General features: G+C 39.1%; 1 protein-coding gene across 1 annotated transcript in view; it reads right to left on the bottom strand.

Moving 5' to 3' along the window:
• Positions 1–27,038, bottom strand: part of LOC124583616 (molybdenum cofactor biosynthesis protein 1-like) — a 73,842-nt gene that overhangs the window by 3,905 nt on the left and 42,899 nt on the right. The window lies entirely within an intron of this gene.

The raw sequence follows: 27,038 nt of genomic DNA, 5'->3' as shown, positions 1-27,038 counted from the left end.
GAAAGAAAGATTCCCTGTATGTGCCCCAATCCACAAACTACCCCTCATCTCCATCTAGTAAAGAGGAGACCAAAGAGATCATCAACAACTTTAAGAATAATAAGGCAGCTGGAGAGGATTCAATAGTGGTGGAACTACTGAAGCTGGCAAATAATGAAACTCTAGATATACTAGTCCAACTTTTTGAGGAGATCTGGAGAGCTGGGATGATACCAACTGAATGGCAGTCAGCTTTAATCCATCGTATACACAAAAAAGGTGATAAATAGAATGTCAATAACTATAAGGGTACCTCATTAGTATCTGTTCCATATAAGATTCTCTCCAAAGTGATACAGAATAGAATAGAAGATCATTGTAACCAACTGATTGGGGACTATCAAGCTGGTTTCTGAAAGGGCGATTCTTGCGCAGAACAGATCTTTAACTTGAAGAACATGATCAGGTACAAAAAAAATTGGAAAAATAACTATGTGGTCATATTTGTTGATTTTCAGAAAGTATATGACTCCATCGATTGACAGGCAGTAATGAATATTTTGGAAAAGTTTGGGGTGGATAATACATCAAGAAAGCTGATCAAACAAACTCTTACTAACACAGTGTCAAAAATTAAATTTATGGGTGAGGTATCTGAACCTTTTCAATTGTGTCTTGGAAAAGGTCATTCAAGAGTGGAGAAAGTTATTAGCCCAAGGAGAAACAAATGAAGAGTGGTTCAGACTTCGTCCTAAGAACAAAGGGGTGTGCATTGGCTGCTTAGATTTTGCGGCTGACCTAGCCATTTTTGCTAACAACATAGAGTCAGCAGTCAACAAGATAAATAGGCTGTCAGAAATTGCTGAAAAAAGTTAGACTCCAGATCTCTATTCAAAAGACAAAACATATGACGAACATCTGTGATGGACCTGAATGGATGATAACCAACCTGGGAAAAAATTGGATGAGTTAAGAATTTCAGGTATCTCGGTGAAGTCATCCACCTGGAGAATGGATTAAAAGAAGAAGCAATTGTCGGGATGAGGAAGTTAGACCAAGCATACCAACTGACAAAGAATACTTATAACAAAAAGGCTATGAGTATATGGGCCAAGTTCCAACATTATAATACAGTTGTAAAACCTGAGGGCTTATAAGCATCCAAATCTTTGACCACGAATAGACAAGGTAAGCTGAGCGGCTGGAAAAGCGTGAGTGTAGGATATTAAGGAAAATCCTAAGGTAATAGATGGGTCGATGGACAATGGCGAATGAGAGCAAATGAGGACTCGTGCAGCAAGACAGAACCTATCACAGCATCCATTACGAAGAAATGATTGTTATTTTATGGTATCTCATGAAAATGGACGGTGATCGACTAACAAAAAGAATATGGAGTTTCATCCCATCTAAGAAAACGAGGCCGAGATGGTTCAAAGAATGTGAAAAAGATCTTAAGCAGATTGGTATCTCAGAGAGAAATTCCTGAAAGGAACAAATTTAGAAGATTGGTGACCAACTACCAAGGTTTTAACATGGCATCAACATCCGAAAGACAGTGAGGACCATTATCTGAAGAGCATAAAAAGGCACTTCTTGCAGGGGCTCAGAAGATACTGGCAGGAAGTCAAAGCTGGAGCAAGAACAAGACCTGGACACTAGAGTGAAGTCGGTTGTTACCACGCAGTCCGTAGAGACTCACCTCAATAAAAAAATAAGTAAATAAAAATAAAAGGCTTTCAATGCAGAAGAAATAGGGGATTGAGAACAACACGAATAGAATAAAGGGGGAAAAACATGAGGAGGAGATGGACGAGTACTGGAAAAACAGGAGACGACAAGGGAAGAAGAAGAAGTGAAGTTATTACATGATGAGAGATGGTGATTGGATTTGATTTGATTCAGTTTTCATTACATACACCGAAAAAATGAGATGATTCTCGAGGGTGTGGAACATGTCAGAATGTATAACACAAAACATTTTAATATAATGAATACTACCCTGATCATTTGTCATGAGATTGTCAAAATAGGTGAATACAATACAATAAACTGGAAAAGCTAATATTTACAGAATTAATACGCTGTCAGAATGAAACATTGTTATGCACTATTAATAAATTTATCATACACAAAATACTTAATATTGACTGTTGCAACCAAGTGCTGTCAAAACTTATATCTAACATATTTTTACTTAAGCTGGCCTAACAGTCTCTGTTAGGATATTCATCTATAGAGTAGAAGGCATTGCCTATCAAAAAGTCATTCAAACTCTGTTTAAACTGTGCTTTATCTGAAACCAAGTTTTTAATGGTTGCTGGTAATTTATTGAAAATGTGTGTTCCTGAATATTGGACCCCCTTTTGGACCAACATAAGTGATTTTAGGTCTTTATGTAGATTTTTCTTATTCCTAGTATTGATAATATGTATTGAGCTACTTGTTGGAAATATAGATATATAACTTGCAACAAATTTCATTAAGGAGTAAGTATACTGAGAAGCAATGGTTGGAATTCAAAGTTCCTCGAATAGGTTCTACACGATGTTCTTCAAAGACTGGTCCCAGATACTCCATTGCACCATTCACCGAACCTGATAACCCCGAGCCGTCAGTAACAAAAATTAAGTCTTGCTTAAGAGATTTACAACACTACATGCACTTGTTACCAAAGTCTCATTTACTTTTAGAGCTATCTGTTCCACTTCCTTTTTGGCCCCACTTCTCTCTGTCTTCACTATATCTGAAACAGTTCTTATTTTGTTGCCCGATACAATTATCATTTTCTCTTAATAAAGCTACTTCGATTTCTGGATTACTTGATTCAATATTTTGCAGTATTCTTTGTAATGCATTACAATTCTAATATCAGAAACGTTCCTAGATAGTAGATACAGTCTCCTTTTTGCCCCACATGATATCTTTATTCCTTGTATAATCCATGGTTTATCTTTTGACTTCTGTGTGATCTGAGTTACCTTTAGGGGAAAACAATTTTCAAAAGAGGAGGTAACTTTATTAATAAATGCTTTGCATTTTCCATTTGAGTCAGGTAAACATCTCTCCAGTTCATGTCTTTGAGCAATTTCCTGAATTCCTCAATTTCTGGCTTATTTATTATCCTCCTGTACTCAGATTTAATATTTTTTTATCCTGACAAGTTTCAACATTTAACACAAGATGCTGCACGTCGTGATCAGATAGTCCATTTACTATTGGTTTTGTGATATGACGTCTTTCCCCTAGATTTGTTCATAAAGATATTATCAATAGCAGTCTCAGAGCATTTACATATCCTAGCTGCAAAGTTCACAATAGGAACTAAATTGAATGATAATGTTAAAAACACCAGCAACCACTATTTCCCCTTCTTTTGTTTTTTACACAAGCTATTCCTTTCGCTTTGTGAAATGAAGCACTGCCTAGTTCCAAAACACAGGACTACTATGACAAGGTGAAATGTTCTCAGAGTGCTACATGTATGATAGTAAATGTAATCAGCACTATAGTTGTTTTCTGAGTAGTTATGCTGTGTGTGTTTCATTCAATCAGATGAAATGGAATAAAATCATCAATTTATTTATTTGGGCTCTTTATCACCAAGATACATTCAATGTTGGTTGAGGTTTATCTTTTGAATTCACTCCAGTGTAGATTGTCAAAATTTTATCAGTTGTCAATGTACTTGTAACACAGTTTCCGAATTTACTGCCATCCAGGAAAGTATCGCACTCAAATTATTCTCAGAGACTGAGAGATGGCTGAAACCGAGAGCAGAAAGCTCTGACATATTTAGTGATTAATGGAATATATATCAGAAAGGCAGGTTAGACACTGTAGGAGAGGGAGTGTCCATTGTCTCTATTGAGGTCAAAGCTGATTGTGACAGTGAAGTTATCTGGTCGCGTATAACAAGTCTAGGTGAAATCACGTTAATTAATGGATAATCAGCCACCCAGTTCAGCTATGACAGTTTTGGAGCCATTCACAGAAAGTCTACAGACAGTAGCACGTAAATACCTAGATCATGCAATACTAGTTGGAGGTGAATTTAGTCTACTGAGTATAGATGGTAGCCTATGGCTTCATTGCAGGGGGTGCAGTCAATCTTGTGAAGCACTTTTGAATGTGGTTTTCGAAAATTGTCTTGAGCACCTAGTTTGCCATGCCACATGCAATGGAAATATCTTAGACCTTGTAGTTACAAACAGGCCAGATATCATCAATGACTTCAGCATAGAGATGGGGATTAATAATCATGATAACATCATAACAACTAAGGTTACAAAAATTAATAAATCAGTCAAGAAGGCTAGGAAAATGTTCATGCCAGAAAGAGCAGATAAGCAGATGTTAGCATCTTACTTAGACAGAACTGACATCACTTAGTTCCATTAAGATGGACGTAGAGAGATTATGGTCAAAGCTTAAACAGATCGTGAATTGCACTCTCAACAAGTCTGTACCTAGTAAACGAATTAAGGATGCAAAAGAGCCACTGCGGTTTAACAATGAAATTTGGAAAATACTGAGGAAGGAAAAGCTACTGCACTCTTGGTTCAAAAGAGAATGCCAAATGGCAACAAGGAAAGGTTACTACCACTGTCATACCTCAGCAAAAGATCTGGCTGAGAAGCAGGGGAATTTATTGTCCTATGTAAAATCACTAAGTGAGTCAAAGAATTCCATCAAGTCACTTGACCAGTCTGGTGTGGCAGTAGGAGATAAATGTTTTAAATTTTGCATTTAAGAAATCATTCATGCAAGAGAATCATATAAACATACCGTCATTTGACAATAGCACAAAGACACCTAACAACAATCACCACAAGAGGCCAGCACTAGCACAAGTTGTTCACATGATATTCGTTGGACTGTTGCCTGTAAACCCGTCCCATGTCAGTGCTCTTGGAAGAGAGCTGTGGCAGTGACACGGCTCTGTTGTTGTTCCTGTGCAGTGATCTGCAAAGACGCGACGGTACGGGACGGGGGGTCGGGTCGAGATTCAAGCAGTGATTAAATACTTCATAAAGAAAGGTATGAAAGTGAAGGACATTCATGCCGATTTCCAGAAAACACCAGGGGACTCTGCTCCTTTGTCTTCAACTGTTGCCAAGTGGATAAATGAATTTCAATTTGGTCAGGAGAGCTTAGATGATGATCATCCATGAATAGGTCAGCCAAAACGTGTCACTACTCTAGAAATCATTGCAAAAGTCCGCATAATGATCAAGGAGGATCACCAATTTAGAGTGCATGAAATTGCTCACGCTTGCCAGATGTCATCTGAAAGGTATTCACAAGATGGGTGCCGCGACTCTTGACGCTGTGTCAAAAACGCATGAGAATGGACATATCACAACGATGTTTGGCCTGTTTTAGGAGAAACAAACAAGATCTTTTGTCCTGGTTTGTGACCACGAGGAAACTTTGGTTTACTACTATACCCCAGAGACAAAGCAATAATCAAGGCAGTAGAAATAATGCTGAATCTCCGCCGCCAAACTCCTTCAGCGGGGAAGGACATGGCGTCAGTGTTCTGGGATGCGCCACCAAATTCCTTCAGCGGGGAAGGGCATGGCATCAGTGTTCTGGGATGAGAAGGGGATTCTGTTTGTACATTATCTCCCCACTGGGCAAACAATTACTGGAGAATACTATGCTAACCTTCTGGACAAATTGCAACAAATGATATGCGAAAAAGGCCAGGTTTAATAAGGAAGAAAGTCGTCTAGCATCAAGCAAATGCACGCTCGCATGCATGTACCATCGCCATGGTAAAATTACACAAATTAAGGTATGAATTGTTGCCACACGTGCCTCTTCCCTAAACTTAAAATTTTTCTTTGTGGATGAAGATTCACTTAAATGAAGAATTGATAGCCTGAGTTGACAACTATTTTATAGGCCTGGAGGAAAATCATTGTCGAGATGGGATCGAGGTATTGGAACACTGTTGGACCAAGTGAATTAATCTACAAGCAGGGTACATTGAAAAACAAGAAAGTTTCAGTGACATAAGTACATTTTTTCTATTCTGTTTCAAGAACTTTTCAAACCACCCTTGTAAGCATCCCCGACGCCTGAAATAATTAAAAACAAATAAGTCGCCAGTTGCAGATGGAATCTCAATTTGGTTTTACAAAGAGTGCTATATGGCACTGGACCCTTACTTAGCTTGTATTTATTGTGAATCTCTCACCCAGCAGAAAGACCTAGCAACTGGGGAAAAAAATACAGAGGCGTCTCCTGTATATACGAAGGGCGAAAGAACAGACCCGCGAAATTACAGACCAATACCTGTAACATCAGTTTGCTGCAGAATTCTTGAACATATTCTGGGTTTGAATCTAATCAGTTTCATAGAGACCAGTAAGTTTATGTCCACAAATCAGTACAAAGCATCGCTCATGGGCAACTCAGCATGCCCTTTTGTCATACGACGTCTGTTCAAAAAATTCCAAAACTTTGTCCACAAAATTTTCTATGCTTATCTTTTAATTACTATGGATTGTCTCCTTCGAATTACTCTCCTCCACAATTGATACACTGCTCCCAATATCATTTCCACTTCCAGGAGCAGTCTTGACACACCTCTTGCTGGGTCGCATAAAGTGCCGTCTGCGAATTTTCTTTTATCTCATCTACCATTGCAGAACTTCATCCTTTTCAACTTTGGAAATAAAAAGAAGTCTGCAGGGGTCATACTATTCTCGCAAGGAACATCTCATTCTCATTTGTGAGATCCAAAAGTTTTTTTGGTCTTGACTCATGAGCCGTGGAATGAACTTGGCGGCAACACAATGCATTCCAAGATGCTGTGTCATTTCATAACATGATCCAATTGAAATGTTACATACTTCTACAATCTCTCAGACAGTGTATCTTCGACTGCCACACACAATTTCTTTGACGTTCCTGACACAAGCGTCATCAGGGGACATCTAAGAGCGTCCTGAACAAGGATTATTTTTGACTTTTGTAAAGCCATTTTAAAACGTGTGAATAATACATAACACCAAGTATGGCTTAAGCACTCATCGCTATAGGCTCCCAGCATCATTTGGTGTGTCTGTGTAAAGGTTTTCTTGAGTTTCACGCAAAATTTAATGCAGATGCATTGCTCCTCTAACTTTGCCATCACAAAATTCACAAACCCAGATTCCATATTTCTTGATTTCCGAGAAGCATTTGACATAGTGCCTCACTGCAGACTTTTAACAAAGGTACAAGCACATGGAATAGGTTCCCAGACATGTGAGTGGCTCAAAGACTTCTGAAGTAATAGAACCCACTACATTATCCCGACGGTGAGTGTCCATCAGTGACTAGGGTATCATTAGGATCATTCCAGGGATGTGTGATAGGAGCGCTATTACTCATATTTTCTATGTGCATAACTGATCTGATGGACAAAGTGGACAGTAATCTGTGGTTGTTTGCTGATGATGTTGTGGTGTATGGAAGGTGTCATCGTTGAGTGATTTAGGAGGATAAAAGATGACTTGGGCAAAGTTCCCAGTTGGTGTGATAAATGACAGCTAACCCTAAATGTAGAAAAATATAAGTTACTGCAGATGAGTTGGAAAAACTAATCCATAATGCCAGAATCCAGCATTAGTAGTGTCATGAATGAAGTCACATTGTTTCAATATCTGGACATAACGTTGCAATGTGATATGAAATGGAACAAACTTGTGAGGGTCATGGTAGGGAGGGCGAATAATCATCTTTCGTTTGTTGGGTGGATTTTACTACAGTGTGGCTCAGCTGTGATGGACATCACATATAGGATGCTAGTGTCTGGGATCCACAAGGGGTCGAATTAAAGCAGACATTGGGGTAATTCAGAGGCAGGATACTAGATTTGTTAACAGTAGGTCGAAACAACATCATACAAGTATTATGGAGATGTTTCTGGAACTCAAATGGGAATCCCTGGAGGGATTTTGAGGAACACTGTGCTGACTGCAGAACAATTCTGATTGCACCAACATACATTATGCGTAAGGACCACGAAGATAAGAGACGACAAATTAGAACTCATAGAGAGGCATATAGACATTCACTTTTTCCTCAATCGATTGGCAGATGGAACGGAAAAGGAACTGACTACAGTTGAAATAAAATTACTTGATAGTTGGCACTTCAAACGCCAATAAGAGTAGTCAGCGTCACACTTGAACTGTCTGCTGTTGCCAAACTCCACCAAAATTGGCCAGTCACTTCCAATTCCTGGTTCAGCATTCTTTCTTGATGTATTTGTATCCCGAATTACGAGCCCGACACTTTTATTATGTATTTCATGACACGCGATAGCTACACCAAAAACAACACACATTAACAATGCTAATGAAAGACACACATTTCATTCATAGCACTAACCAAACACTACTGAATAACTCAGCACAAGGTGTGATTCAGTATCATACATATAGTTATCATATTCACAGAGATCATCTTACATTAGATAAGCTTTTCACTACATTGTGTGAAACTGAAATTTTTAAGGTTGCAGTTCATAGTTGCAACTGGGTCACTACATTCACATATATAAATACTTCATGCAGTGCTGTGGCATAGCACAATGGTTGGCAGATTAATCTAATGTGTAGCATGTCGTAGGTTTGAATCTCATCAATGTAGCAAAATTTTTATTTCTAAATCTAACCAAAAGAGTGTGATTATTATTTTCATTCAATTAATTGGTTTAAATGTATTTTTTTATTTTTAATACTTTGCTGCATCATTTTTCATCATTGTTTTGACTGTTCTATTTGGTCTTATTTTTCTTCCTGTCACTATTTCTTCATTTGGAATCTGCCTCAGTCATCTATAATCCACGAACAAGTGCCCACATGGACTGTTCACTGGTTTCTAACATGGCAGCATGTGCAGCTAGAGTAAGGATAGTTACAGGTAACAAATGAAACGGAGAAATTTTAATTTGCTTTCAGCCCTGAAATTGAGTTTTTGTTGTCTTGAGTTTACCCTTAAGCGTTAGCTTTAATCGCCATGAACAAAGCGATCATGATATTAGTACTGCTGCAGACTGCTGACCACAATTTTCTCGGCTGGGTTAGGACACAAGTTTACAGTCAGGGATACAAAACGGGTCGTCTTCCCCAGTTCAGTCACTGGTCACTTTAAATCAATAGTCGACAGAGTATCCAACATTTCTGACATACCTTGCACCAGTCACTAGAAAAATTGCTCTGTGTTAAACGTTTAACATAATTTGTGAAGTGAGCCGCTTGTTTGTTGTCAACTGTAACCAAACGGTAGCTGGTAGCCAATGTGGCAACATTGTTGCGGCAAGTGATTGATGTCAACTATCAAGTAATTTTATTCAGACTATTGTAGTGAGACAGGGTACCTTCTGCCATGCACCATATGGTGGCTAGTGGAGTATGTATGTAGATGTGGAATCAGTCTTTCCTTCTCATCCCATCTGGAAAGTCTCCCCTGATCTGCAGTTCTGGGTAACTTTCTCAAAATCTACAATTTTTCCTAGACCTATCCTTCACCCCTCTTCCTTCCACTTCAACCCTTCTGCCTGAAGAATGAGCTACTGGCTCTGAAAGCTTGCCTAATTATAATCTTCTTTTATGTGTGTGTTCTGCCGCCACTTAGCAAGTAGATTGTTTATCTATCCAATTCAATTATCATGTAATCAAAAGCTGCATTTAACATGCCAAGTCTCTTTTACCAATCACTTTTAATATGTCCTACAGAATGTACTGTCTATCCTGTCCTTTTTTGAGATTACTGTTTTGTTGTACTTTTCTACAGGCATCATCTTACTTATTAGGAGTCAGTTCCTTCATGTTGTTGTTGTTGTGGTCTTCAGTCCTGAGACTGGTTTGATGCAGCTCTCCATGCTACTCTATCCTGTGCAAGCTTCTTCATCTCCCAGTACCTACTGCAACCTACATCCTTCTGAATCTGCTTAGTGTATTCATCTCTTGGACTCCCTCTACAATTTTTACCCTCCACGCTGCCCTCCAATGCTAAATTTGTGATCCCTTGATGCCTCAAAACATGTCCTACCAACCGATCTCTTCTTCTAGTCAAGTTGTAGAGCTGCATGTACTCGGGAAAAATTACGGCTGTAGTTTCCCCTTGCTTTCAGCCGTTCGCAGTACCAGCACAGCAAGGCCATTTTGGTTAATGTTACAAGGCCACATCAGTCAATCATCCAGACTGTTGCCCCTGCAACTACTGAAAAGGCTGCTGCCCCTCTTCAGGAACCACATGTTTGTCTGGCCTCTCAACAGATACCCCTCCGTTGTGGTTGCACCTACGGTACGGCCATCTGTCTCGCTGAGGCATGCAAGCCTCCCCACCAATGGCAAGGTCCATGGTTCATGGGGGGAGTTCCTTCATAGTCAACAGTTAAGGAATGGGTGGCTGAATTCATATGTAGCATATGTCTCTGTAAGATGACTCATGAACAACTTCCTAGAATTACAATCAAATATGAAAATGCTGAGAAAGAACACAGTGTGATATTGCAAGATCAGTAATTAAAAAGATGTGCAAAACATTTGATGCCGTGGCCATACCAGAAAGTGAGTGGCATGTCTGTTGAAGCCTGACTACAACCTAATGTGAAAAACAATTTGGGACAATCTGACACACAACTGATTCTATGCACCAATCTGTTCCCGTGGATGAAATGAAACAGCAGTTGCACAAAAATAGCCAAGGTGACTTAATCGGAGAGAAAGAGTGGTCATTGTTTTCTAGGATGCAAAAGGGATTTCTATTTTAGATTAGCTTGCAAGACTGAAACAATACCTCACAAATACAATGCAAGTATTCTGACTCAACTGGATGAAAAAATATGGAGCCAAGACCCAGGGGGAAAAAAAAAGTTTATTGTCAGTGAAATGCATATGGTCACAAAGGCACTTTCACAATAGGAAAACTGGGAGTTTCAAGTGTGAAGTCTTCAAATATCTATTCCATTCTCCAATTTTTTCACATTCTGACTTTAGCTTCTTCTTCTTTTCTTTTTGTATGAATGATTCACTTAAGACTACATGCGTCACAGCTCAAAACCGTTTTGTGAGTCAACAACTGGATATGTTTTCACTGGTCTGTCTCTTGTAACTCCGTTGGACATGGAGGTAGCAAATGAGGATGTAGGATGTCCATGACATACTGCTGTGCTGTCAGAGTGACCTGAAGTCATATCCGATGCTGCCCCACACGCCCTCTCCCTATGTCGTTGTCATACTCACTGACAACTGTCATCGCGGGTCTTGCAGAATGTCTCACTGCTGGTCACATGACAGGTGCAGGTGTGAAAGGGTTACTATGTGCTCGGCGTACATTACAGCAATTCTCCCATGGGCTCGTCAGACACGGTAAACCGGAAGCTTGCTGACAAGCACACCACCCTTACGTTCCCAAGCAGTCCAACATGGGGCCACTACCACATCTGAATGACTCACAAATCTGCATATTGCATAATTCAATCAGCCTGGCAAATGGAGACACCCAATTAGGCCCCTTCAAATTTTGTTGCGTGCTGATAATGCTGACTCACAGAAGTACAGGGCATCTGTGTCCTTCACAGGGATCACTCAACATCTTACACTCTTCACATCTCTTATAGCTCCTACCATTCTTGGTAACAATCCGAGACACAAACAAAGCTAATGCAATCTGGTGGCCTTTGTATCCATTTCAGAGAGTTGCGACTCTCATAATTTACCACTGGTATGCACACTCGTGAAACTACGTTGCTTCAGGGAGCTTCCCTTTTTTTTCTTCAAGCTGTTTAGTTCTTTGAATCCATTTTTCTTGTAGCTCAGAATAATTATTTTATTGTGTAGCAAACTTACAGACTAGCATTCTGGTCTGAGCTGTCGGAGTTGGCGGTCATGTGTGTGTGAGGTGTTGTGGGGCGGCGGATGTATAAGTTTGTAACAATAATAAAAAATCTGATTGCTGGATATATGCTTGCGTGTTGAATCAGTTTCTAGCTTTTAGAATGTTGTTATTGCTGTCTTTTGCCGTTCTCAACACTGGCTCTCTATTTACTCCGTGACCCCCAGAAAGTGATTTAATAAAACTTGGAGCCAGTAAATAGATATCCTAGTGCCCACTTTGCCTGAGAATGTTCTTATAGCTGCAGCTTATAGCTCTGAGGAATTAGGAGATTGTCCGGGATTTCTAATCAAAAACGGTTTTCCAAAATATTTGAGTATATTATGAAATTCACTAATAAAAACCACAAGTATCCCTACAACCTAACTAACAGAGCAGTTCAGAGTCTAATGCGCTGATGCAACTATAAATGTCCGAATTAAATGTTAAAAGAATGCTCGCCATAATTTGATGAAAATATTTCATCAAACGCCACGCTAAATATTTGGTAGAATGTCTGTCCCGCGACGGCACGTGAAAATACGACAATACGCAAACTGAAGCTAGTTAATGAAAATCATTCCAGAATTAACACTTCACATGAAATGTTCTCATGGTTCCGCGTATCTCTAGTAACTTAATACGGCACCCGAGGCTGTTTGTAGCAGATACACTGATGCGACGCGACTACCGACACAGATGGCGTGTCATTCAGCGTCTGGAGAGAACTGGGGCCTTGCTTCCTCGTGCAGTGTTCTTATATATAAAGCCGCGGTGCGGACGGCTGAGGGAACGCCTGATCAAATCCGCTATCCCGACTAGCCGCTGGGCTAGTAACGCACCACTTCAAGTTACATAATAATTTATAGCTTCTTTGGCTGATTGCCGAAGAAGCTCTTAATTTAAACGTGCATTCAGCACGCAGGTAAGTATTGATAATAACATTTTGACGTGGCTAAGTTAAATACTTTAGGCGAGAGAATTAATTTAATTGCCCTGCACGCACTAGATGAGCTCTGAACTGGCCCTGTTGAGATCCGCTATCGCTATAATTTTATAGGTATTAAAAAGAAACTTTACACATCTTCATAATCATAGCGGACCTCCAACCTATTTAAATCTAAACAACCTAGCCTTATTTATTAACCTACTTAATCTATCTCGCTTCCTTCAGTTTTGAGACGAAAACCAGAAAATCATGAATTTCCACTAAAATCTTAATATGTGAAATCCAAAGTACTGTTTTTATTAAATCATTATGAAAGATGAATCTAAATATAAATTTTGAAGTCTCTAGCTCTGTTCTGTTGCGCCAATGATTTTTCCAGAAAAACGTCCAAATCTCGGAAATGGCTGAAGTTATCGAACTGATATTTAACACACATTAATTTAATATTATTTCTGACATGCTAGAAAAGTTTTAGTTCATTTGCTTGATTTTTAAGGTATTGCGCAACATTTATGACGTCAGAGCTAGTTACAGCAGACTGGCTGACACTCAATGGAAACTGATGTGAATTTACTACAGCGTGAGTAGGCTGCTTCCCTACATCACCCTCTACTTAAATTTTTTGCTTATGAATGTTAATGAATGAAAAAAAATTTAATTACAAAAAGGGAAGCAAGAGTACAGTTTAACTCCCTATGAAAATTCAAAATTGAAATATAAACCTGTAGAAACATTAAAGAAAACTGATTACCTAAATTAATTATTTAAATTGTAGGCATGTTCACTGCCTTTTAAACAATGTCATTACTCAAATTTTTAAAGCAAAGTCATGAAATATTTTGGCATACATATTGCCTTAGACAAACAAACACATACAAATTGAAAAATTATGAAAATCTTAGATCCATTAAATACATTAAATACATCTTTACATACACAAATTCAAAGAAAATAACATGACACATAAACAGATGATTATCTCTTAGCAGTCTTTTTTAAACCTGAAAGAAAAAGTTCACAAATAATTTTTACACACGTGGTTGTAGCCGCTTTGGCTGGCGTCCTACACTTCCATTCACAAGGGTAGAGGAGGGGAAGTTGCTATGGTGTGCGTCCTTCACGTTCTCTCTAAATTACATGGGGAAAGGGGAGGGGTCACTGTGAGTTGTGTCCAAGTCACTCCACGCTTTCACGCAGCTACCAGGCTGCCATTATCTGGTTTGTCCTGTAGAACAAACAAAAAGAGTGCCTCAGACTCTGTTCACTTAATATCTGTGGGTGGGTCACAATGAAATGGGGATATATACATTTTATCCTTCAACATTTTTCTGGAACAAAGTTAACAGAACCTTTTCAATTTTACTCTCGTGGTTACTTAACTGTCATAAAATCGTTAAACAAATGGCTCAAAACGCCTTTAGTCATGTACTAGAGAAAATCTATGCTCAAGGCATACAGTGATGAATCATATTTAATCTGAATTTATTATTTCTGGGCCGGAACACTGAACCAATGCTCGGTACATCCTTGATACATTTGCATTTTAAGCACTTAACTGACTCATCTTTGATTACTTTATTCTTAGAGATAGTATGAGTATGATTAGTGGTTGTTTTCTCAGCTTCTTTGTACATGTGAGTAACTTTTGGTAATAGTACAGTTTTGAGTGTTCAAAACACACTACGTTTAGTTGACTACAAAATCCACTTATTGGTCCTCTGCTGTTGTCAGTTCCACATCTGCAATTAGGTACTTACTTACTTTGAAGTGTATTTATGCTGAGCTAAAATAATGTTTCACGTCTGTCAGTATGTTATTTATTTATTTTGCTAGTGTATGTACTTATTTAACACTCACTCTATTAATATTTAAAGCATAGGATAGCACATTTATTTCATATTCATAGTGTATTGCAGCTGATTAGTTTGCTCACGTGGCAATCCATTTCCACTCAATCGGACGCTGAAACCACAGGTAGTCTCTTTCAGACCTACCACTAAACTGCATCAAATAATTATGGACGAGCGTAATGCTATATTCCTTAAACCTATAGGACACCATGAGCTGCTCTGTCTCATTTAACATAAGGGTACCTATGGTCGCATTCACGCCTCCAACTCATAACCTCAATACGTGTAGGTGTATCCTGTCACACACTACACTAAAATAATGGCCAGCTCCAACCTTATAAATACTTCAGGGTCGTGTCCTTCACGTCTCAACCACAAACACTGTTCAATTCTATTATACTGCCTTTCCTTGCTACACAAGGTGAGTTTATCCTTACAACTTATCTGCATATATTTCATACCACTAAGCAATCTCTTTTACTATTTATTAGTCAGCTCTAAAGCATACACTAGGTCTCATTGACACTTCAGATGCTGCTTGTACATGAATTCATACATCTTTTTAAATTACTGTTGGTGGACCATTTCCAATAAAAGAACACTTTGTAGTTACTATATTACCAGGGTACTATACATAATTGTTACTCAAATACATTTGTATCTTAATTACGTCATACTTCCCTATTGTTTGTCACTATTAGGTTTGTCACATTAGGTATTTTTCTTCACTAATCGGTAGATAGAATGGTTGCATAACTCATGGCTTGATAGCCATGACAGAAAATTTTCATGTCTGGAAAGAAAAGGTCGAAAATTTTAGTGGATAGGAAAGAGGAAGAATGAGTGAGACCTGAAAGGGAAAGAAGATCTCACACAGCTGGGACTGCACAGCTGCCACACTGTGTAGAGGTTACAGAACAACCTCCTCCCTACAGCATTCATTAGCTTAATGCTGTATTGATAATTATACTGGAAAATTTAGTATTTGGAAAGAAAATGTCGAAATTTTTGAGGATAGGAAAGATGAAGAATGAGTGAGACCTGAAAGGGAAAGAAGATCTCACACAGCTGGGACTGCACAGCTGCCACACTGTGTAGAGGTTACAGAACAACCTCCTCCCTACAGCATTCATTAGTTTAATGCTGTAAAGAAGAGTTAGAAATTTTAGGTGGATAGAAAAGATGAAGAGTGAGTGAGACCTGAAAGGGAAAGATCTCACACAGCGGGGACTGCACAGTTGCCACACTGTGTAGAGGTTACAGAACAACCTCCTCCCTACAGCATTCATTGGCTACCTATGAATCTGCCAGGTCGATCTGAAAATACTTTATGATGCCTTTTTAGAACCTGTCTCAGTTCTTCCTTTTGATTGCCTGAAATCCTATCGATTTCCTGCAATTTAGCTTCTATTTTGTCTAAAATAATTGCTTCTTCTTCTTCTTCTGTGTTCAACTTATTGTTATTAAGATTAACATCCTCGTCCCAATACCTCCTGTTTTTCAGAACTCGTATAGGCAGCTCCCAAGTTTCATGATCAGTTACTACATGTTTATCACTAAAAGGTACTATAATTACTCCGGTTATTGGCAAGACCATTTTTAACTGGCTTCTTTCAAAGTCAACAACACTCTGATATTTCGACAAGAAATCTATGCCAATTAAAACCTCAATACTGAGATTGTTTACAATTAAACATGGATGATCAATTACATTACCATTTATGTTAAAGGGTAGCAAAGCTTCTTGCTTTACTGTTTTTGACACCTTGCCAGTAGCACCAATTATTCTTAGTCCTGATACCCTCATTACAGTAAGTTTGTCTTTACCAGGTAATGCATCAAAGAAGGACTGAGATATTGCACTCACCTCACTTCCACTGTCTAAGAGACAACGTACATTGATACCCAACATATTCACTATTATTATAGGGTGGCTTATTCTAGGTTGTACAGGTGGTTCCTCACATTCATCTAGTAGTTCCTTTTGGATTTGTCTCCAACTAAAGTGATCAACATCTGTCTTCATTACATTTAGGTCACAGTGTGTAGGGGTTTCCTGAATTACATTTTCAGCTGCCTTTTCCAGTCTGTCTATTAATTTTAAATCGAAACACCGCATGACTTCATTACATTTAGTTTGCTGAACATGACCCAAATTACTATAGTCTGAGCGATTCTGCGCCTCCAGACCGGGCATAACATTAGTTACAGCTAAACCACTTTCACCATTATCGTCGGTTTCCTTCTCAAGTGACAACTGGTCACAGCTACTGGGTTCATTGACCCCAAACAGCCTACCCTCTACATTCCTACTTATCTCCTGTCCTAAATCTATTAGTACATTATCAACATCCTGCACAGGCACTTTAGATAAGAGCACATCATCCTCATCGTAAATATAAGCATGAATTTCTTCTGCTTCTTCACCTGTCAATTCAGTATTTTGTAGCTCATCCCTACTGTTACACTGCTGCGCCTTCTCTTTCTCTTCCCACTTAGAAAGCGTTTCTAACACGGTATCTATCAAATACTGTGAGTGATCTAATATTTCTGTTGTATCCTTAGGTGCTACCGACATTTCATCCATCTGTTCAGTTTGAGTATTCTGATCTGTCTTACCCATTCCCTTAACTACTGGCTTAGGAAAAGTAACCGCCTGGTGAGCGCCAGTGTCCTCATAGACGGGAACTAGTTTTCCTGCCTAGGTCTACTACTGTTTCCTTTATTTTCATTATAGTTAGCTGGCATAGCCTTACTTTCCGTACTGTTGTTTACATGCATATTTCTGTTTGGAACAAAATTATTATCCCTTGGACGCCATTGTTGGTTCTGATAATTATTTCCCCAATTCCTATCTCTCTTAGGATGACGAACACCTACTGTTCTGATGTTTACATTGCCATTTTGCTCGTTCCTAAAATTACTATTATTATTATTGGCATTACGGTTATTACGTGCTTGCTCCTCATTGGCAGCAACACGTTCTACACGTTCCAAATATTCAATGAAACGATCCAGATTGTCTCTAGGGGCTGATATAATTCTAGTTTGCCAGTACCATGGCAGTTTGACTTCCAGACCTAGTATAATCATTTCTGGTTTTAGCTTTTCCGCCAAATGTGACAAACGTGAAATCCATGACCTAGCAAACTCTTTAATAGATTCCTTGCCTGCATTGAAGCGTTTTCCACTCCAAAATTCTCTCAACACTTCATTTTGCTTATTGCTAGACCAATATTCATTAATAAAAGCTGTTTTAAATTCCGCTAAAGTTTTACATTTCAACATAACATCAGCTGACCAACGCATGGCGTCACCTGCTAAATGGCTTCTAATAAATGAGATTTTCTCTCGCTCAGACCAAGTTGGTGGAATCACATCTTCAAAATCGTTCCAGAAATCTAGCGGGTGGATATTTTTATCTGGATCGAACTGCAAGAACTGCCGACACCCGATAAAAGCAGCGTTTGCAGCTACAACTTGTTGTACACTACCATTACCAGAAGTTACTGAAGCTACTTTACTTTCAATGTTAGCAATGTTAGTACTGATATTTTCTACTTTCATTTCAACATTATCTACTCTTTGTACAATATGAGTAGTGTCAGTTTTGATTGCTTCTACTTCTGCTTGACATATGTTTACTTTTATATTAACATCTTTAAATCTATCTGAGCACAGTTCAGATTCTGCCTCGATCTTTTCTGTTAACTTGTGCTCCAGCTTCGCATCTTCCATTTGGAAGTCTTTGCGAACCTCAGCAACTTCGGATTTAACTGTTTTATACATTTCAGAAAACTGTTGAGCAACCTTTTTCTTAATATCCTCATGATTGCAATCAATTTTACAATTCAAACTGTCAAGATCCTTTTCAACTTATTGCAACCAGCCTTGAAGGTATCGTCCATTACCTCCAATCGTTTATTAAAACTAGTTTGGCTGGCCACAATTTCATACTTTAATTCAGCATTATTGGATTCTAATTTATTGTCCATTGCCTCAAACCGTTTATTAAAATTTGTTTGACTGGCCACCATTTCAGACTTTAATTCAGCATTGCTGGCAGCTATTGCTTGTAATATAACATTTAAATCAACAGCCCCAGCATCTTTGGGTTGCTCACGAGCTGGCTTTTTATCACACTCAGGTGACGAAAAACTAGCTCCAACACCAGAATTATCAAAACTAACTGAAACTTCTGATTGATTAGTCATATCTAACTTCTCCTTCTTAAACTCTACCATCTCTGATGACTGTTTCATTTTTAATTCATCAGAGAAACTATCATCCACTAAATTTATCATTTCTACTTTCCGCTTTACTACAGGAGTCTCTATTATTGAATCATTGCCCCTTCCCACACTACTGCCAGGAGACAATACTTCATATTTCACCTTAACATTACTACTTTCATGCATATTTACACTCGAACCGTTGTCTGGATTTACAGTTCCCTCAACAGACATAGGTTCTGATTTAAGTTTAACCTCAGTTTCTTTTGACGGTTCCATCGCCGACAGTCTTTTAGTGCAGGTTAGTAAAATTTTTAACAGTTTTTCACTTAACTTAGTTCCTTCTGCACGACGTATGGCGTTGCCGGCGCGGCGTACCAGGATTCCTGATGCGACGTGGCACGTTAAACTGCAGACGGCTCTCCGACGGCTGTTGTGTGTTAGCGTGGCCCGCAATTGCAGGCTCTGCGTCGGCTGCTCCAGCGGACGACTGCGGTGCGGCGAGACTGGCTTCTCGCGATGCCGGCAGCACCGCTAGACTCAGTGCCAGCTCCGTCAATCCAGATGCGTTGTTAATCCAATTGCGTCGTCCACATGCACACGTAACACATTCACTGTTCTATACTCAGTTGCGTGTCGCATTTCACTCGCGAATCCGAATAGTTAAAAATCACTTTCACTTAGTTGTTTCCCGGCCGATGCACCATATGTGGGGCGGCGGATGTATAAGTTTGTAACAATAATAAAAAATCTGATTGCTGGATATATGCTTGCGTGTTGAATCAGTTTCTAGCTTTTAGAATGTTGTTATTGCTGTCTTTTGCCGTTCTCAACACTGGCTCTCTATTTACTCCGTGACCCCCAGAAAGTGATTTAATAAAACTTGGAGCCAGTAAATAGATATCCTAGTGCCCACTTTGCCTGAGAATGTTCTTATAGCTGCAGCTTATAGCTCTGAGGAATTAGGAGATTGTCCGGGATTTCTAATCAAAAACGGTTTTCCAAAATATTTGAGTATATTATGAAATTCACTAATAAAAACCACAAGTATCCCTACAACCTAACTAACAGAGCAGTTCAGAGTCTAATGCGCTGATGCAACTATAAATGTCCGAATTAAATGTTAAAAGAATGCTCGCCATAATTTGATGAAAATATTTCATCAAACGCCACGCTAAATATTTGGTAGAGTGTCTGTCCCGCGACGGCACGTGAAAATACGACAATACGCAAACTGAAGCTAGTTAATGAAAATCATTCCAGAATTAACACTTCACATGAAATGTTCTCATGGTTCCGCGTATCTCTAGTAACTTAATACGGCACCCGAGGCTGTTTGTAGCAGATACACTGATGCGACGCGACTACCGACACAGATGGCGTGTCATTCAGCGTCTGGAGAGAACTGGGGCCTTGCTTCCTCGCGCAGTGTTCTTATATATAAAGCCGCGGTGCGGACGGCTGAGGGAACGCCTGATCAAATCCGCTATCCCGACTAGCCGCTGGGCTAGTAACGCACCACTTCAAGTTACATAATAATTTATAGCTTCTTTGGCTGATGGCCGAAGAAGCTCTTAATTTAAACGTGCATTCAGCACGCAGGTAAGTATTGATAATAAAATTTTGACGTGGCTAAGTTAAATACTTTAGGCGAGAGAATTAATTTAATTGCCCTGCACGCACTAGATGAGCTCTGAACTGGCCCTGTTGAGATCCGCTATCGCTATAATTTTATAGGTATTAAAAAGAAACTTTACACATCTTCATAATCATAGCGGACCTCTAACCTATTTAAATCTAAACAACCTAGCCTTATTTATTAACCTACTTAATCTATCTCGCTTCCTTCAGTTTTGAGACGAAAACCAGAAAATCATGAATTTCCACTAAAATCTTAATATGTGAAATCCAAAGTACTGTTTTTATTAAATCATTATGAAAGATGAATCTAAATATAAATTTTGAAGTCTCTAGCTCTGTTCTGTTGCGCCAATGATTTTTCCAGAAAAACGTCCAAATCTCGGAAATGGCTGAAGTTATCGAACTGATATTTAACACACATTAATTTAATATTATTTCTGACATGCTAGAAAAGTTTTAGTTCATTTGCTTGATTTTTAAGGTATTGCGCAACATTTATGACGTCAGAGCTAGTTACAGCAGACTAGCTGACACTCAATGGAAACTGATGTGAATTTACTACAGCGTGAGTAGGCTGCTTCCCCACAGTGTGCTTGCTTGTGTGAATGAATGGTGTGTATTTCTATTTCTTTTTCTGATGAAGGTTGTGGCCAAAAGCTTATGTGTAAGTGTCTTAACTGTGCCTGTCTGCATTTTAACGTGCCATCTTTATGGTAATTAGCACTCTATCTTTTCCTACACTGCTGATATTCCAACCTGGAGTTTCCATTGTTTGAACTTACGGTCTACTGTTTTATGTTGCAGTGCACTTCTACAAGTGTAATACACAAATGTTGCCTTAGGAAAGAGTCACAATAACATCCATGTCTACCGTTTGCTATTTTTTACGAAATAGCACATCACACTCGAAATTTAACTTAGCCAATGAAATAAGTTTGAAGATTTATTGTGTGTAAGAGACACGAGGGCCCACTGTGTGGGAAATGTGGGAAGTTCTGTGCAGAGATGGAGTTATCCACAGACGCAGTAAGTCTTGGGAGCTATACGGGTGTTTATACATCGACACCTGCTGGGATGAGGGGCCACTTACTCTGAGGTGGCGCTGTGCCAGCAACGAGCTCGACCCATTGATTAGCACCACAGATGACAATGAGCAACCAGCTGCTTCTCTGTGCAGAGATATAAAATTTATCGATTTTGGACATCTTTTGACAATCTGTCACATGGAGAACAATGTTTACTCTGGCAATTTTAACACTAATCTAGTGTTCTGCAACATATTAATGTGAAATGTTGTCTATGATGTTGAAGCGTGTAAGTTAAACTGATATCTGAGAATTTGTTGTTTTTGTGGCATTATCTGGAAAATGGCCTCTCTTGCAGCTCCAAGCATAAATGTCAAGTGAAGAAGAATGATTAGCACAGCACACTGGAACCGAGTAGGGATCCGGTTTACTGCTCGGCCACTAAATTAGCATATCGTGAGTACACCAGAAGAGACGCTGTACACACTTGCATATACTACATACACAAGTACAAGCATCGATCAAGCTACTGCGAAACTGCACTCTGTGTGACTCATCACTACATCAGAATACTGTAAATGTGGTGATTCCAATTTCTTAAGGTCTCTTCCTGTTTGTTTTCATCAGTAGGATCTTATTTTTCAAGTATGTGGGAATCCAATGAGCTGCCTGTTTGGATACATTCTTTCTGTATGTCCCACAAGTTGGATTCCTTGGAGACACATTGTAACAAGAGCTTTTAGGAATTTGCCTGGAGATTTCACACTGGGTTCTGTGTGATGTATCCCATCCTTTATTCTTGGACCTAAGATTTTTACTACAATTTTACATTCTTCTAATTCAGTTTGCTGTTTTCATGTCTTGTGCTGGACAAAGAGTCTCTCTCATGCATAAAGAAATTCTAATTTGATCACTGTTGTACAATGTTAGATTTTAGAGTTCCAGGAAAAATACTTTTAGTTAACTGAGAGACAGTTTGTACTTTCTGAAGTCTGGATTCTATGGCCTTCTTTTCATTATGATGTTCAGTGGTCTTTTTCACCAAATTATTTAAACTATTTAACACCGAATACTATGTCATTGCCTATATAAGTTCACCCAGTGCCATTTTGGTATCAGCCAAGAATTTTTTCTCCAGGTGAAATTAGTAGTCCAATTTTCCTAGCTTGCTCCCTTAATATTTCAAATTGCTTTAGCATATCAGTGATGTCTTTGTCAATTAGTATTATGTCATCGGTATAGGTTACACAATATAATTCTATCTTTAAGTTAACGTTCTAGTCAGTGTAATAGTGCACCTGCTCTTCTCCATTATCTTACAATTTTCTTAGGGGCATAGTTGAATAGCAATGTGATATGCCATCCCATTTTCATATTCTTATGTCTGTCTTAAATTACACTGCTTGAAAAAAAGTGAGACACTCAGAAGGTGGGGAGAAAACAAATTGAAACATAGCTAATTTAGAGGGTATGTGATGTTATTTCAGTGATAACAAAACAGAGTCAAATTTACACAGAACTTATCAGTTTGAGCCCACTTATCAATACAGCAATGCACCCTGTCTGGCCTGGACAGTGCGGGAGGATGTCGTAAAGCTGCTGCATACCCTCCTGAGAAAGGTGATCCACAACTGTTGTAACTGGACATTGCAATCATGGATACAGGCAGTGGGATGGAGTTGACGTCCATGTTGGTCCCATAATGTTATATCAGGGACAGATATGGGGATTTTGCTGGCCACAGGAGTATATCAACATCACACAGACAATTTAAAGAGACACATACTACATGTGGACAAGCACCGGCCTGTTGAAAAATAGCACCACAATACTATTACACACTGCTGTACCATCAGAGTTCCCACGGCCATTACAAGCCGTGACCTGAAGTCATACCCAATGGCTCCCCACACCATGGGATTCCTTTGTGACCCACCCCCCCCCAAAATGTGGAAGAATGGGACCTCTCCCCATCTCCCCGGGTCACTGTCAAACTTCTCCACGATAGTCATTTGGAGCAGTGCAGGACTGGGACTCATCAGTGAACATAATGTGACGCCATTCATTAGCAGTCCGTACTTCTTGATCATGGCACCACTTCACATGCAGTCATTTGCTTGGGTGTTAATGGCAGCCTATGCGCAGGACGGCAATTCCATAGTCTGGCTGCTCCTAGCTGTATGACACAGCATGTTGCAAGGAGACTATTACAGTGAACTCCTGTTTATCCGAAATGATCAGGACGGTGGTCAGTTCCGATAACGAAAATTCCAGATAAATCAAAGTCCCCCTGTTTTCACATGTGAACACTCCAAATTGCGTCAATATTGCGAAATACGATCGTAAAACGTGCGTAGGGTATGTAAAACATTACTGATATGGTTGCAAATAACCCTACACTTTTTTACTGAAAAAATTGTGTTGACATGTTAAAAAGGCACCAAACTATGATTGAAAACTCAAAGTTTTTAAATACTGTATAACAAAGCTCGTTTATTTTGCATTCTTACAGAAAAAATCTCCCTTATTTGGCAGCAGGAAAAAACAGGAGTTTTAATTTTATTACCTACTCTTTTGAATAAAAAATAAACTACTGAACAAAATTATGAAACAAATCTAGAGATTACTCAAAGGAACGAAAAGTCTGTCCAGAGGAACTTTCAAGAAAAGTATAAAAAAAAAAAAAAAAAAAAAAAAAAAAACTTTTTAAGTTATGGACATAGAAGTTCTAGGATGCTTCATTAGAGTTTATTTTTTGGTAACGAAGTCACGAATGCCTTTTTTTCTTTTTTTTTTTTGCTTGAGAAACTATTGCTGCAACAATACATCTCCAACGTTGAAATCAAACTATTTCAGGATAAATCGTCTCCTCCTGTTGGCTGATGTACTCCAGGGCAGTTTGGATCACTTCGTAACAGAATGTGTGAGGAATATTTTTCTCTGATTCATCATCAGAAACATAGTCTTCTAACGCTTTATGATCGGTCACAATTTGGACGATTTCATCCTCAGTCACATGAAAAAATGCCATTTTCCATCCACTCTTCAATGTCTTCGAAGTGTGTGTCTTTACAACCAGCTTCTCCAGTAAATTCACCAAAATTATGTCAGCTTGAGTTTCGGTGTTGTCTCCTCCTTCCCACCACTTAGGTTGCCTTACGATCTAAGAGTTTTTCCAAGACCTAACAAGAGGAACTGGAGGAATTAGATTCCAAGCTTCAGCAATCAATGAATGACACTTAAAACATCAATTTTTTTAAGAGCTTCCACAAAATCATCTGCAGCATCAATCACACCTATTAAGTATTCCAGCATCTTGTGTCTGTAATGTTTTTCCATCGCCTCAAGAATACCTTGGTCCATCGGTTGACATAGAGATGTGACATTTTGTGGAAGAAATACAACTTTGATATCCCCATCTTGCAGATCACCTGGGTGAGAAGGAGCATTGTCCACAAGAAGTAGCGCTTTTCAAGGAAGTCCTTTTCCTTCCATGTAATTTACTACAGCTGAAACAAACTCTGCCTGGAACCACTCTCTGAAGATGGCACGGCACTGTTCATACATGCCTTAAGACTGATTCGTGTACCTCAGTGGGAAAGCTGGTTGGTTGGTGTCTAAATGCTCTTGGTGTTTTGGATTTGCCAATTAAAGTAAGACACAGTTTATGATTGCCAGTGGCATTACTGCAAGCGAGGACAGTAAATCTTTCTTTGATTTTTTTGTATCTGGAAGCCATTTCTTCTTCTTTAGAGGCAAGGGTTTTCGTTGGCAGCATTTTGTAATTCAACCCAGTTTCATCACATTTGTAAAGTTGATTGTCAGTATAACCTCCTTTGTCAATGATTGTGTGCAGTTTCTTCTTAAAATCAGCATAGCAGCTTCATCCCCAGATAATGATTTGGCACTGATGGCAATTTCATGGATGCCATGCTGCTTCTTGAAATGATCCTGCCAGCCATTACTTCCGAGGAATTCTTGCTTCTTTCCTTCTATCAGCTCATTAGCTCATTTTGACAAATTAGAGGACCTGAAACTGACACACCTTTGGCTCTTATTTATTCGTGCCACAAAAATAATGCCTCTTCTAACTGAGGATGTGCACCTTTTCTCATTGTTTTTCAAGATTTCACTGCGCTGCCCAATGCTTGGATGGAACAAAAATTTTTCAATTCCTGATCGATTTGTCTTCCGATCAGTAATTGTACTCCTACTCTGCAGCAACTTTTGTGGGTGGCTCACCAGCATCAATTCTCTGCAAAGTGTGATGCTCTTTTTCCAACAAGATCACATTCATTTTATGTTATGTGCCCTTAGTCACGTTCAGTGTTCTTTTTACAGACACTCGACTGAGTCCTTTATGGTTTTTGGCCCCTTTTATCTCTGGACACTTTAAGGCACATAGTGGGAGCACAAAACCTCAAATCAGACACACACAAATGCACAACTTGACAACACTCGAGATGCCCTAGACAAACTTTTGATTTTTGAAACCAGGCTGTGGCAGCCATCAAATGAAAGCATTCGATACATCTATGCCATTTCCTCTGTTCTACCCAAGCCCACGTGGCAACACAACAGGGTGTTGTACGTTCACTGTTAAACACTCAGCTTTGATGTACCGACAACAAGTGGAAAGAGTTAGGCGGCGCACTCTAATTGTCAGTTTCGACAGGCCTACGTTGCGCTCCATAGAACAATACTGTATGTACTGTACTTCCAAGGAGTTCCAATAGATGGCAGTGGCATGAAACCATGCAATACGAATAAGAAACGCACTAGAGCTTCAACCAACACACGCACGAATTGACGATACTTGGACTTTTGACACGCACCAGTGCACTGATTAGCAGTAGATTGCCAAAAAACACCAGCAAATGCTTGGCTCCAGGTGCACGCAAATTGAAACTTGTCAAGTGTCAATCTAGCTAGCCAAAAGTGTAGCTGCACAAGAGTTTACTGTACTTGTTCTCAGATGGCAGTCACAGACGTGAACAGGTTACAATGTACTCAGTACACTACACAGTGATGCTCCCTTGTAGTGGTCTGATGTAGTCAACTGGAACATTGATGATGAGTAAGCCCTTACTTTCCAACATCAGGCCACTGTCAGATCCAAATACTCCAAAAATACAGATGTTGCAAGGTTTAACCAGGGGACCAAATGGACATCCACAATGAGGTTTCTTTCAAACTCTCATCAGATAATGCTGTCTCACACCAATATGCAGCACCTTCATATCCTCCAGAGTGATGATTCAACATCTGACGCTATTCACATCCCTTATATACCACACGATGCTTGCTAAACAGCAATAAAAAAAAAAAAAAAAAACACTAATGAATAATGAAGGAAAAGACAGACTGTTACTTACCATAAAGAAGATACCTTAGGCTGCAGATGGGAAGAATTAAAAGACACTTACATAAAGCTTTCAGCCACAGCCTTCATCAGTAAGTAGTAATCTGTCTTTTCCAACAT

This window comes from Schistocerca americana, unplaced genomic scaffold (assembly GCF_021461395.2).
Source record: "Schistocerca americana isolate TAMUIC-IGC-003095 unplaced genomic scaffold, iqSchAmer2.1 HiC_scaffold_46, whole genome shotgun sequence".
NCBI classification, from domain to species: Eukaryota; Metazoa; Arthropoda; class Insecta; order Orthoptera; family Acrididae; genus Schistocerca; species Schistocerca americana.
Note: the sequence above shows the minus strand (reverse complement) of the source record. Positions and strands in the feature narration are given on the sequence as shown.